Genomic DNA, 15,252 nt, shown 5'->3' with positions numbered 1-15,252 from the left:
CATCGCCCGCGCCGGCGGGAGTCCCGATCCACCAGGTCCGGTTCCCGCCCTCGCCGTCACCGCTTCCTTCTTGGATCGCTACCTGCCACGTGTCGGCGGCGGTGAGGCTGCAGGCTGCTGCACGTGGCCTCCTAGCGCGTCGGCGTGTGCGGGAGATGCGTGGTCTGCAGCTGCCGCTCCTCCAAATTGCCCTTCGCTGCGCAAAGGCCTCGATCTCGTCCACTGCGGTGGGGATCTTGGGCATGCGGTTTCCCCCACGGGCGGTGGGCATGCTGTTTTCCCCGCGAGCAGCGACCTCAAAGTTTGTGACATCGGCGGTTGGGGGGGCGCACCCCTCCTCATCATTCTCCATCGCAAGCCCTCCACTCTTCCCTGTGCGGTGCAGACCAACAGCCATACACATGCACTCCTTTTGTCCAGGTGGTGTCCATGGGATCCAGGTGGCTGTACACGTGCACGTCTGACGTGCGGATGGTGTCCACTTTTTGTTAAGGGGTCCAAAATAAAGCGTCCCAGTCCATTTCAGGTTGAGAGTAATAAAACAAGCCGAGATGTAAAAGGCTTGTTTTTAGGTGTTAGGTTTGTGTTGCGTCGAGTCGTGGTTATAAGTTGGTTAGGCTGCAGCTCGAGGACAAGTTGCATGTCCAGGTGGGGTGTAGTGTTAGAGTACGTAATGAGCCTAATGGGCCTGGGCTGGCGGTATAGCCCGTTAGTCTTAGGGTTAATCAGAGATAATGGTCGCTTGCTTAGGGGTCAAGTAAATCCTTGCTTGGGAGTCAAGTAAACCTCTATATAAAGAGAGGAGATGTATCAATCTAATCAAGCAAGAATTAAGAAGCAAATCCCTTCCCTCTTGCCCGTCCGTGGGCAAAAAGGCCCCTGGCCGGCCCTCTCGCGCCCTCCTTCTAGCAGCGCCATAACTGTTCCATGCCTTTCCTTAATGGAATTTGGAATCTAATATTTCCTTCCTTCATACCAATAATTGCACCAATCGTTCTAAGGAAAGGTCTACCAAGAATAATTGGACATGTAGGATTGCAATCTATATCAAGAACAATGAAATCTACGGGCACATAATTCCTATTTGAAACAATAAGAACATCATTAATTCTTCCCATAGGTTTCTTTATGGTGGAATCCGCAAGATGCAAATTTAAACAACAATCATCAAATTCACGGAAACCTAGCACATCACACAAAGTTTTTGGAATCGTGGAAACACTAGCACCCAAATCACATAAAGCATAGCATTCATGATATTTAATCTTAATTTTAATAGTAGGTTCCTACTCATCATAAAGTTTTCTAGGGATAGAAACTTCTAATTCAAGTTTTTCTTCATAGGATTGCATTAAAGCATCAACGATATGTTTAGTGAAAGCTTTATTTTGACTATAAGCATGCGGAGAATTTAACATGGATTGCAACAAGGAAATACAATCTATCAAAGAACAATTATCATAATTAAATTCCTTGAAATCCAAAATAGTGGGTTCATTGCTATGTAAAGTTTTGACCTCTTCAATCCCACTTTTATTAATTTTTGCATCAAGATCTAAAAACTCCGAATCATTGGGACGCCTTTTAACTAAAGTTGACTCATCTCCAATCCCATCTTTATCAAGATTCATATTGGAAAACAAAGATTTAATAGGAGACACATCAATCACTTTTAGATCTTCATCATTATTATCATGAAAACTAGAAGAACACGCTTTCACAAAGCAATCATTTTTAGCACGCATTCTAGCGGTTCTTTCTTTGCACTCATCAATGGAAATTCTCATGGCTTTATGAGACTCATTGATATCATGGTTAGGTGGGGTAGATCTAAGTCTCAAAGAATCAACATCAAGAGAAATTCTATCCACGTTCCTAGCCAACTCATCAATCTTAGGCAATTTTTCTTCAAGCAAAGCATTGAAATTCTTTTGCGAATTCATAAATTCTTTAACACTAGTCTCAAAATCAGAGGGCATCTTATTAAAATTTCCATAAGAGTTGTTGTAGGAATTACCATAATTATTAGAGGAATTACTAGCGAACGACCTAGAATTGAAGTTTCATCTATACGCGTTGTTACCAAAATTGTTCCTACCAACAAAATTCACATCCATAGAATCATTATTATTCTCAATCAAAATGGACAAAGGCATATCATTAGGATTGGAATAAACACTCTTATTAACAAACAATTTCATAAGTTCATCCATCTTTCCACTCAAAACATTAATCTCTTCAATCGCATGAACCTTTTTACTAGTAGATCTTTCGGTGTGCCATTGAGAATAATCAACCACAATATTATCTAGGAGTTTAGTAGCTTCTCCTAAAGTGATTTCCATAAAAGTGCCTCCTGCGGCTGAGTCTAAAAGATTTCTAGAAGCAAAATTCAATCCGGCATAATTTTTTTGTATAATCATCCATAAATTCAAACCATGTGTAGGGCAAATACGTATCATTAATTTCATCCTCTCCCAAGCTTGTGCAACATGCTCATGATCAAGTTGCTTAAAATTCAAAATATCGTTTCTAAGAGAGATGATGTTAGCGGGAGGAAAATACTTAGAGATAAAAGCATCTTTGCACTTATTCCATGAATCAATACTATTTTTAGGCAAAGAAGAGAACCAAGTTTTAGCACGATCTCAAAGTGAAAATGGAAATAGCTTCAATTTAACAATATCATTATCCACATCTTTCTTCTTTTGCATATCACACAAATCAACGAAGTTGTTTAGATGGGTAGCGGCATCTTCACTAGGAAGGCCAGAAAATTGATCTTTCATGACAAGATTCAACAAAGCAGCATTATTTACACAAGGTTCAGCATCGGTAATAGGAGCAATCGGAGTGCTAATCAAATCATTGTTGTTGGTATTGGAAAAGTCACACAATTTAGTATTGTCTTGAGCCATCGTGACTAACAATCAATCCAACACAAGCACATAAGAAGCAAGCGGAAAGAGGCAGACAGAAAAGGGCGAATAAAATGGCAAAGGTGAAGTGGGGGAGAGGAAAGAGAGGCAAATGGCAAATAATGTAATGCGAGGGATAAGAGTTTGTGGTGGGTACTTGGTATGTCTTGATTTGTGCGTAGATCTCCCCGGCAACGGCGCCAGAAATCCTTCTTGCTACCTCTTGAGCATGTGTTGGTTTTCCCTTGAAGAGGAAAGGGTGATGCAACAAAGTAGCGTAAGTATTTCCCTCATTTTTTGAGAACCAAGGAATCAATCCAGTAGGAGACTACACGCAAATCGCCTAGTACCTGCACAAACAATCAAGAACCTTGCAACCAACGCGATAAAGGGGTTGTCAATCCCTTCACGGCCACTTGCAAAAGTGAGATCTGATAAAGATAATAAGATAAATATTCTTGGTATTTTTGTTGTATAGATTGAAAAGTAAAGATTGCAAAATAAACGGCGATAGAAATAGCTAGTCGACGGGAAATTAATATGATGCAAAATAGACCCGGGGGCCATAGGTTTCACTAGTGGCTCTCTCATGATAGCATATATTACGGTGGGTGAACAAATTACTGCCGAGCAATTGATAGAAAAGCGCATAGTTATGAGAATGTCTAGGCATGATCATGAACATAGGCATCACGTCCGTGTCAAGTAGACCGAAACGATTCTGCATCTACTACTATTACTCCACACATCGACCGCTATCCAGCATGCGTCTAGAGTATTAAGTTCATAAGAACAGAGTAACGCGTTAGGCAAGATGACATAATGTAGAGGGATAAACTCAAGCAATATGATATAAACCCAACTTTTTGTCCTCGATGGCAACAATACAATACGTGCCTTGCTCCCCATACTGTCACTGGGAAAGGACACCGCAAGATTGAACCCAAAGCTAAGCACTTCTCCCATTGCAAAAAGATCAATCTAGTAGGCCAAACCAAACTGATAATTCCAAGAGACTTGCATAGATATCAAATCATGCATATAAGAATTTAGAGAAGAATCAAATATTGTTTATAGATAATCTTGATCATAAACCCACAATTCATCGGATCTCGGCAAACACACCGCAAAAAGTATTACATCGAATAGATCTCCAAGAAAATCGAGGAGAACTTTGTATTGAGATCCAAAGAGAAAGAAGAAGCCATCTAGCTAATAACTATGGACCCGAAGGTCCAAGGTAAACTACTCACACATCATCGGAGAGGCTATGGTGTTGATGTAGAAGCCCTCCGTGATCGATTCCCCCTCGGGCAGAGCGCCGGAAAAGGCGCCAAGATGGGATCTCACGGGTACAGAAGGTTGCGGTAGTGGAAAAAGTGTTTCGTGGCTCTCCTGGATGTTTTCAGGGTATAAGAGTATATATAGGCGTAAGAAGTAGGTCGGTGTTTCTACGAGGGCCCCACGAGGGTGGGGGCGCGCCTGCCCCCCTGGGCGTGCACTCCTGCCTCGTGGCCGCCTCGTTTCTTCCTTGACATCCACTCCTGTCGGTGGGAAATGACACCTATGGGATCACTGGAAACCCTTCTACGAATGGCGGGCGCGGGGTCGTGAGAAGAGCAGGTCTAACAGGAAGCACGGATCGTTTACCCAGGTTCGGGCCGCGAGGATGCGTAAGACCCTAGTCCTGCTTTGGTGGATGTATTGAGTGTTCTTGTGTTCTTGAGCTAGCTACGGGGTGAAACTTGCCCAAAAGAGCCGAATCCCCCTCCAGTATGCCATGGGCCTACTTTTATAGTAGAAAGGGGCTGCCACAGTGGCACACAGGAGGTGGAAAGGTCTATAGTGCTGCGAGCTTATCACCCGTATTACAGGACAAGACGCATTTAATGCATCGCTTAGGTGTCCCTTAGCTTTATCGGGGAGGGGAACGAGGCCCATCCCGTCTGTCGCCGCCTCACCTTGCTTCGACACGCGCCCAGGTCAGCGATGCATGCGGCGCCATGTAGGCAGGCAGGCTGCTGAGGTGGCGTGGTGGTGGAGCCTTCACGAAGATCTGCATGCCACCACGCAGGTGCTTCCTGAGTTGGCCTGGGAGCCACATGTTGCCACGCAGGTGCCTGCCCAGCTGGTTGGGCTGGCAGCTGCATGCGAACGGCGGCGGAGTCTTGGTCGACGCGGGCCTCGCTGTGGCCCCGCTGATGTCCTCGGCAAGGGCCTTGCCGGGGGCCCGGCAAGTTTCTTGCCGTGGCGTTGCAGTCGTCCCCGGCAAGGCGCTTGCCGGGGGTCTTGTGGATTTCCTCGGCTGGGATCCCGCCGAGGGTCGCCGTCTTCTGGTCCTGATCTGATCTTCTGTGTTTATGATCTTGACAAAGATCTGCATGCCACCATGGAGGTGCCTCCCGAGCCTTGGTTCCAATGTAGTTGTTGACGGCGTTTGGAACCCTTGGGCTCAAGGGTGGCTCGCTCTGTTGGCGTTGGGCAAGTTGCCCCGGCAAGGCCCATGCCGGGGCCGCGGAGGCCGCCCTGGCAAGAGCCTTGCCGGGGGAGTCCACCTCGCCCTCTTGCTCTTTGGTGTTTCTGGTCTTGGCGTCGCCTTGGTTGTCTTATGCTTCGGCTTCTCTCCGGCTTCCCTCCTCTGCTTTGTTAAGTGTGGCCGCGGGCGCGGCTCTGACTGCCCGTGCACAAGTAAAGGGGTCAAAAGGAGTGCCCCTACTTTTCTACACCGACAGGAGCCCCCGGGCCTGGGCCACACATAAGCACGACGCGTTGTTGGGCCAGACCCAGAACGGTGCGCGGGCAGGTGGGGCAGATTTTTACCGCAGGAACTGTTTCGTCCGCTGCGCTTCCCCACGACCCGCGTTGGACGCACGACATGGAGGATCGTGCGTGACGTGGGGGTCATGCGTGGGGCGGTTCCCGCACACATGCGTCACATCATGGTAAAGACGCAGCTCGCGCCTTCCCCATAAAGAGAGGGAGGCATGGAGGCGCGGCTCATTTACTGAGTGGACTCGGGTCGCGGTCTTCAAGGCGCCCACGCCCCACAATCACGGGGTGGGGAACGGTCGCCTCACCCGTCCCCTCGGTTCTGCTTGCTCGCCACGTGTCCCCCATGCAGGTGGCAGGCGGTGGAGGCAGGAAACCGGGGCATCGCTGAGTGGGGCAGCGGGTCGGTCCTGATTCCCTGCGCCCCTGGTGACTGGATTGGTCGAATGGGGCGGCCGAGCCCCGATTCCGCCCCTTTATAAGAAGGGGAGGGGGACGGCATCCCACATTCTCCCATCATCCATTTCCTTCTACCTCCACTCCTTTCTGTCATCTCCGTCTCCTCAATCTGTGCCACTTGTCTTGACATGTTCTTCTTCTTCGCAGGGATGCGGAGACACTGGCCCAGAGGGTGAAGAGGGCCAGGGCTTCGGCAAGCGGCCATCCCCCGACAGGTACTTCCGGCACACCACTGGTGGTGTTGAGCAGCCCGGACAGCAGCCCCCGGCTTAGCCCCCAGCATAAGCTCATCACTCACCCCTTGTCGAAGTGTGTCGGTGGTATGATCCTTCGGCGTTGACCTTGCCGTCGTTGCAGGAGGAGGGCAGCAGTAGGAGGAGCCACAGAGGGCTACCCCCAACACGCTGCCCCAAGGGGCGTCCCCGGCAAGGGCGCCAAGCACCGAGCCCATGCACACGGAGGAGGAGGAGGCGAACTCGGGCGCTGGTGGCTTTGCCTCGGCGCCAAATGTTGGCGGGGAAGGGACCTCTGCTTCTCAGCCCGGCATGGGTAAGTTACTCGCCTTCCATCCTTGTTCTTTCTGAATCTTGGTCTTGCGCTCGCCTCATCCCCTTCTCGGCATCCAGATCCCCTCTCGGCGGACCCAGAGGACATAGACACCGTCATTGAGGACGTCGCGAAGGCCGCCGAGGCGGAGGCCGAGAAGATCGCCACTGAGGAGGCCGCCAAGGAGCCTGCCGAGGAGCCCGGCAGGGCTACTGCCGAGGAGGCCGGCAAGTCTGCTGTCGAGGAGGAAGTGGTTGACGACCAACCTTCCTCCTCCGCTGCCTCTGGCTAAGGCAAGTACCTGAGGGTGAGTGATGACCTTTTCGTCCACCTTCCAGGAGCGTCGAACTCCAGGGCGCCCGTCGAGGGAGAGGTGTTCGACGAGGAGGTGCTTGCTGCCGCCGGGCTCGAGGTTGTTGACGAGCCGAGCACCGGTGGCGACAGTTCTCAAGAGGAGCGGCTTCTCCAGGCCATGGGCGCCAATTTCTGGAAGCTCTAGGCGCTCCCCGTGGCCGCCTGGACAAGGCCAAGTCCAGGATGGCAACGGTGGACAAGGCAGAGGCAGACCTCAAGGCGCGCGTCACCGAGACACAGACTTGGTTCCAGAAGGCTCGCGAGGAGCTGAAGGCCGCCCAGGGCAAGCTGGCCAAGCGCGAGGTGGAGCTCATCATGAAGCGGGCCGACATCGAGAAGGCCCAGGAGACGGCGGAGAACTTGGCCACCACAGCCGAGGTCACTCGAACCCAGCACCAGGCCGCGCTGGACTCCTAGGAGGAGGACCTTGCCGCGCATGAGGAGAAGCTTGCCGCAACGCTCCGCGGCAAGGATGAGGAGGTGGAGAAGCTCGTCGTGCAGCAGACCCAAGAGCTGGAGCAGAGGCACAAGGAGGCGCTCAATGCCCAGGCTCTGGTTCACGCCGGCAGGGTGAAGGAGCTGGAGGTGGAGCGGGACGGGCTGAAGGACCAGACCCTGAAGCTGGCCGAGGAGAAGAACACGCTCAACGGTGCCCTGGTGGAGGCGCAGGGCGCAGTCCTTGGCAAGGCTGAACAGCTCTCCAAGGCCAACGACTCCATCAAAGATCTGAAGCTGAAGCTGGAGGGCCTTGAGGAGATGCTCTCAGAGGCCAAGGCTCGGGAGGAAACCCCGGCCAAAGATCTGAAGAACGAGAAGCAGCTGCAGAAGAACGAGACCGCCAACCACAAAGACTTTGTGGAGGGTGAGAATCGCTGGATCGGCCGCCTTGAAGACGTCGCCGACAGGATCACCATGTAGCTGGCCACCATGGGGATGCCAACTGTGAGGTACGCTCCGGATCGCAGCACGACTCCCAACGCCAGGCTGACCCTGTTTTTTGAGGGTGTTCTTGGAGCCCTGAAGCATTTCCACTCCACTAGGGCGACTTTCCTGGCCAATGAGGCCAGGAGGCTTTGTCGGGGTGCCATGACCAAGGTTCTCACCAAGGTGGCATACTGGAATCCCATCCTCGACTTCGATGCTGCGCTGGAGAGCTTACCGGAGGGTGTGGACCTCGCGCCGCTCGAGGAGCATATCGAGCCCATCATCAACGGCATCGATGGAATCCAGAGGGTAGAGGGCCAGCGCCGAGACTAAGCACCCCGTTTCTTTTCGTTGCTGTAGGTTCACAACCAAGACAATTTTTATCCTTAGTTAGAACTGCGGCAACAAGTGATGTAATATAACTCTGCAGTACTTTTGAATCAGTGCATGTTATTGTCCTGTTCAATTTCTTTCTCTGTATGTCCACCCTACGTTAATCGGGTAGGCTTGCCAGCGCGTAACCCAGGGCGCGGCGCCTCGAGGACGGATCCTCGATAGCCTGCCGGGTGTGCTTGCTGCCGGGCGAACCACCTTACCGCCCTCAACACGGCCGCTCGAACTGTCGAGCTTGACTCGAGTCAGAATCGAGAGCGTTGCCAGTTGCGGAAGGCTACCCTGCCACTCTCGACGCGACCGCTTGAGCTGTTGAGCAGACTCGAAATAGAACAAGGGCGTTGCCGATCATGGGAGGGCCCCCTTGCATGCAGGTTTTCCATACAAAAAGAACAAGATCTCCGAGGGAAATAACCTTATATAAAGAGAAAATATTTAAAGTCCGGCATGACTTAGCTTTCCTGTCGCCGAACTAGCGCCCTTTGTGCTTGCAGGCGGCGCCATCCTCTTGGCCGTCTTCTTCCTTAGAAACCATGGCCACGAGGAACTGCTAAGCTGGTTGCTAAACCAGATTCCCACAACTGCGCCCCCTACTTGGCGCGCCAAAGATGTCGGTGGGAAACGACACCTATGGGATCACTGGAATCCCTTCTACGGTTGGCGGGCACGGGGTCGTGAGAAGAGCAGGTCTAACAGGAAGCACACGGATCATTTACCCAGGTTCGGGCCGCGAGGATACGTAATACCCTAGTCCTGCTTTGGTGGATGTATTGAGTGTTCTTGTGTTCTTGAGCTAGCTACGGGGTGAAACTTGCCCAAAAGAGCCGAATCCCCCTCCAGTATGCCATGGGCCTCCTTTTATAGTCGAAAGGGGCTGCCACAGTGGCACACAGGAGGTGGAAAGGTCTATAGTGCTGCAAGCTTATCGCCCGTATTACAGGACAAGACGCATTTAATGCATCGCTTAGGTGTCCCTTAGCTTTATCGGGGAGGGGAACGAGGCCCGTCCCGTCCGTCGCCGCCTCGCCTTGCTTCGACACGCGCCCAGGCCAGCGATGCATGCGGCGCCATGTAGGCAGCCAGGCTGCTGAGGTGGCGCGGTGGTGGAGCCTTCACGAAGATCTGCATGCCACCACACATGTGCTTGCTGAGTTGGCCTGGGAGCCGCATGTTGCCACGCAGGTGCCTGCCCAGCTGGTTGGGCTGGCAGCTGCATGTGAACGGCGGCAGAGTCTTGGTCGACGCGGGCCTGGCTGTGGCCCCGCTGATGTCCTCGGCAAGGACCTTGCCGGAGGCCCGGCAAGGGTCTTGCCGTGGCGTTGCAGTCGTCCCCGGCAAGGCGCTTGCCGGGGGGTCTTGCGGATTTCCTCGGCTGGGATCCCGCCGAGGGTCGCCGTCTTCTAGTCCTCATCTGATCTTGTGTGTTTATGATCTTGACGAAGATCTGCAAGCCACCACGGAGGTGCCTCCCGAGCCTTGGTTCCAATGTAGTTGTTGCCGGCGTTTGGAACCCTTCGGCTCAAGGGTGGCTCGCTCTGTTGGCGTTGGCAAGTTGCCCCGGCAAGTCCCTTGCCGGGGCCGCAGAGGCCGCCCTGGCAAGAGCCTTGCCGGGGGAGTTCACCTCGCCCTCTTGCTCTTTGGTGTTTCTGGTCTTGGCATCGCCTTGGTTGTCTTGTGCTTCGGCTTCTCTCCGGCTTCCCTCCTCTGCTTTGTTAAGTGCGGCCGCGGGCGCGGCTCTGACTGCCCGTGCACAAGTAAACGGGTCAAAAGGAGTGCCCCTACTTTTGTACACCGACAACTCCAAGTCTCCTGGATTGCGTTTGTTCCAAAAACGATCCTCGCGAACGTTTGGATTCCGTTTGATATTCCTTTTCTGTGAAACACTGAAATAGGCAAAAAACATCAATTTGCACTGGGCCTTCGATTAATAGGTTAGTCCCGAAAATAATATAAAAGAGCATAATAAAGCCCATTAAACATCCAAAATAGATAATATAATAGCATGGAACAATAAAAAATTATAGATACGATGGAGACGTATCAGATGCCCATCAATAGATATCAATGTGAGTGAGTAGGGATTGCCATGCAACAGATGCACTAGAGCTATAAGTGTATGAAAGCTCAACAAAAGTAACTAAGTGGGTGTTCATCCAACTTGCTTGCTCACGAAGACCTAAGGCAATTTGAGGAAGCCCATCATTGGAATATACAAGCCAAGTTCTATAATGTAAAATTCCCACTAGTATATGAAAGTGACAACATAGGAGACTCTCTATCATGAAGATCATGGTGCTACTTTGAAGCACAAGTGTGGTAAAAGGATAGTAACATTGTCCCTTCTCTCTTTTTCTCTCATTTTTTATTTTTTTATTTGGGCCTTTCTCTTCTTCTTTTTTTGTGGCCTCTTTTTTTATTTTTTTCGTCCGGAGTCTCATCCCGACTTGTGGGGGAATCATAGTCTCCATCATCCTTTCCTCACTGGGACAATGCTCTAATAATGATGATCATCACACTTTTATTTACTTACAACTCAATACTTAGAACAAAAATATGACTCTATGTGAATGCCTCCGGCGGTGTACCGGGATGTGCAATGATTCAAGGGTGACATGTATGAAAAATTATGAACGGTGGCTTTGCCACAAATACCCATCTTGGATGCTCATCATATTAGGACTAATTTTATAGCCAAAGAAAATTACCATGCTGTTCAAAAAGACTCTCAAAATAATATAAGTGAAGCGTGAAAGATCAATAATTTCTATAAAATAAAACCACCACCGTGCTCTAAAAAGATATAAGTGAAGTACTAGAGCAAAATTATCTAGCTCAAAAGATATAAGTGAAGCACATAGAGTATTCTAATAAATTCCAATTCCTGCGTGTCTCCCCAAAAGGTGTGTACAGCAAGGATGATAGTGGTAAACTAAAAAGCAAATACTCTAATCATACAAGACGCTCCAAGCAAAACACATATCATGTGGTCAATAAAAATATAGCCTCAAGTAAAGTTACCGATAGACGAAGACGAAAGAGGGGATGCCTTCCGGGGCATCCCCAAGCTTAGGCTTTTGGTTGTCCTTGAATTTTACCTTGGGGTGCCTTGGTAATCCCCAAGCTTAGGCTCTTGCCACTCCTTATTCCAAAATCCATCAAATCTTTACTCAAAACTTGAAAACTTCACAACACAAAACTTAAACAGAAAATCTCATGAGCTCCGTTAGTATAAGAAAATAAACCACCACTTTAAGGTACTGTAATGAACTAATTATTTATTTATATTGGTGTTAAAACTAATGTATTCCAACTTCTCTATGGTTCGTACCCCCCGATACTACTCATAGATTCATCAAAATAAGCAAACAACACACGAAAAACAGAATCTGTCAAAACAGAACAGTCTGTAGCAATCTGTATCAAACGGATACTTCTGGAACTCCAAAAATTCTGAAATAAATTTGTGGACGTGAGGAATTTTTATATTAATCATCTGCAAAAATAATCAACCTAAAATCACTCTCCAGTAGAATATGGCATCTAATCTCATGAGCGCAAAAGTTTCTGTTTTTACAGCAAGATTGCAAAGACTTCACCCATGTCTTCCCAAAGGTTCTACTTGGCACAAACACTAATTAAAACATAAAACCACATCTAAACTGAGGCTAAATGAATTATTTATTACTAAACAGGAACAAAAAGCAAAGAACAAAAATAAAATTAGGTTGCCTCCCAACAAGCGCTATTGTTTAACGCCCTTAGCTAGGCATAAGATTTCAACGATGCTCACACGAAAGATAAGAATTGAAGCACAAAGAGAGCATCATAAAACATGTGACAAACACATCTAAGTCTAACATACTTCCTATGCATAGGCATCTTATAGGCAAACAAATTATCAAGGCAAGCAAAAACTAGCATATGCAAGGAAGCCGAAATAAACAATAGCAATCTCAACATAACGAGAGGTAATTTAGTAACATGAAAATTTCTACAACCATATTTTCCTCTCTCGTAATAATTACATGTAGGATCATAAGAAAATTCAACAATATAGCTATCACAAAACGTATTCTTAACACGATCCACATGTATGCAAAGTTGACACTCTTCCAAAATAGTGGGATTAACATTAACTAAAGTCATGACCTCTCCAAACCCACTTCTATCAAAAACTTCATAAGATTGAACATTCTCCAAATATGTGGGATCTAAAGTTGACACTCTTCCAAACCCACTTTTAATATTATTGCAAACATTATTATCAATCTCATATTCATCATGGGGCTTAAATAAATTTTCAAGATCATAAGAAGAATCACCCCAATCATGATCTTTGCAACAAGTAGTAGACATAGCAAAACCAGCATCCCCAAGCTTAGGGTTTTGCATATTATAAGCACAATTGACATCAAGAGAATTTATAGTAAAATCATTGCAATCATGCTTTTTATTCAAGGAGCTATTGTGAATATCTTCATAAATTTCTTCATCACTATTTCCAGATTCACGAATTTCAAACAAAACCTCATAAAGATAATCTAGTGCACTCAAATCACTAGAAATTGGTTCATCATAATAGGATCTCTTAAAAAGAGTAGCAAGGAGATGAGGATCCATAAACATTTAGCAAGCGAAGATGCAAGCAAAAAGAAGGCACATGGTAACACAAGATCGAACGGAAGGAGGGCGAAGAAAAGGCAAAGGTTTTTGAAAATCATTTTAGAAGTGGGGGTGAGGAAAACGAGAGGCGAATGGAAAATAATGTAATGAGAGGGAGAAGAGTTTATGATGGGTACTTGGTATGTCTTGACTTGAGTGTAGATCTCCCCAGAAAGGGCGCCAGAAATCCTTCTTGCTACCTCTTGAGCATGCGTTGGTTTTCCCTTGAAGAGGAAAGGGTGATGCTGCAAAGTAGTGTAAGTATTTCCCTCAGTTTTTGAGAACCAAGGTATCAATCCAGTAGGAGATTACACGCAAGTCACCTAGTACCTGCACAAACAATCAAGAACCTTGCAACCAACGTGATAAAGGGGTTGTGAATCCCTTCACGGTCACTCGCAAAAGTGAGACCTAATAAAGATAGTAAGACTAATATTTTTGGTATTTTTGTTGTATAGATTGGAAAGTAAAGATTGCAAAATAGTAAAACAAGATGTGATGTAAATAAAAGAGATGCAATATAATAAGAAAGAGACCCGGGGGCCGTAGGTTTCACTAGTGGCTTCTCTCAAGATAGCATATATTACGGTTGGTGAACAAATTACTGCCGAGCAATTGATAGAAAAGCGCATGGTTATGAGAATATCTAGGCAATGATCATGAATATAGGCATCACATCCGTGTCAAGTAGACTGAAACGATTCTGCATCTACTAGTATTACTCCACACATCGACCGCTATCCAGCATGCATCTAGAGTATTAAGTTCATAAGAACAGAGTAACACATTAAGCAAGATGACATGATGTAGAGGGATAAACTCAAGCAATATGATATAAACCCCATCTTTTTATCCTCGATGGCAACAATACAATACGTGCCTTGCTGCCCCTACTGTCACTGGGAAAGGACACCGCAAGATTGAACCCAAAGCTAAGCACTTCTCCCATTGCAAGAAAGATCAATCTAGTAGGCCAAACTAAACCAATAAGTTGAAAAGACTTGCAAATATATCAAATCATGCATATAAGAATTCAGAGAAGAACCAAATAATATTCATAGATAATCTTGATCATAAATCCACAATTCATCATATCTCGGCAATCACACTGCAAAAAGTATTACATCGAATAGATCTCCAAGAACATCGAGGAGAACTTTGTATTGAGAACCAAAGAGAGAGAAGAAGCCATATACCTAATAACTATGGACCCGAAGTTCTGTGGTAAACTACTCACGCTTCATCGGAGAGGCTATGGTGTTCTGTGGTAAACTACTCACGCCTCCGTGATTGATTCCCCCTCTGGCAGATCACCGGAAAAGGCCCCAAGATGGGATCTCACGGGTACAGGAGGTTGCGGCGATGGAAAAGTGGTTTCGTGGCTTCCCTTGATGTTGTTAGGTTATAAGAGTATATATAGGCGAAAGAAGTACGTCGGTGGAGCTACGAGGGGCCCACGAGGGTGGGGGCGCTCCTACCCCCCTGGGCGTGCCCTCCTACCTCGTGGCCGCCTCGTTGCGTCTCCGACTTCATCTCCAAGTCTCCTGGTTTGATTTCGGTCCAAGAAAGATCATCGCGAAGGTTTCATTCCGTTTGGATTCCGTTTGATATTCCTTTTCTGCGAAACACTGAAATAGGCAAAAAAACAGAAACTGGCTGTCACATCCCTAGTTCTAGTAATGCCTAGTGCTAGCATCTGGTGTTGCATCATGTTTACTTTTCACAGAAAGTTGAAATGGGGATGACAGAACCCCCAACACCCCCTTGAAAACAACAAGGGTTTACTAAAATCTTTTTCAATGAACCTGAAATGCCCTTCTAAAATGTTCATCATTTTTGTCCTGGGTTAGAACCTCTGACAAAATTGGTTCACAAATTTCTAGGTCATCTTAAGGTCACTGGATTAAATCATATGCTATTTGCATTTGGGCATTTAAATGCTAATAATTATTTTAAATGTCCAAATAATCCTAAACTTAAATGTTCCATGTTGTTTATATCCTAAACAGTGGGCATAAGCAGTTTGGTGATTTTTGAAAGTGCCTAGGTATTTTTAGAAATGCCACAAACTTGCAGAAATAAAACAAAACAGAAATAAAAGGGAAAGGACTTACCTGGCCAAACATACCTAGCGCCCACCAACCGGCCCAGTACTGCAGCTGGCCGGCCCAGCCCACCAGGGGATCCTTCCTGTCGTCTTCCACCTCCTGCCAGTAGGCAGGAGGGC

This window comes from Triticum aestivum, chromosome 3D (genome assembly GCF_018294505.1).
Source record: "Triticum aestivum cultivar Chinese Spring chromosome 3D, IWGSC CS RefSeq v2.1, whole genome shotgun sequence".
NCBI lineage: Eukaryota > Viridiplantae > Streptophyta > Magnoliopsida > Poales > Poaceae > Triticum > Triticum aestivum.
The sequence above is the reverse complement of the archived record's forward strand: the minus strand, read 5'-3'. Positions refer to the sequence as shown.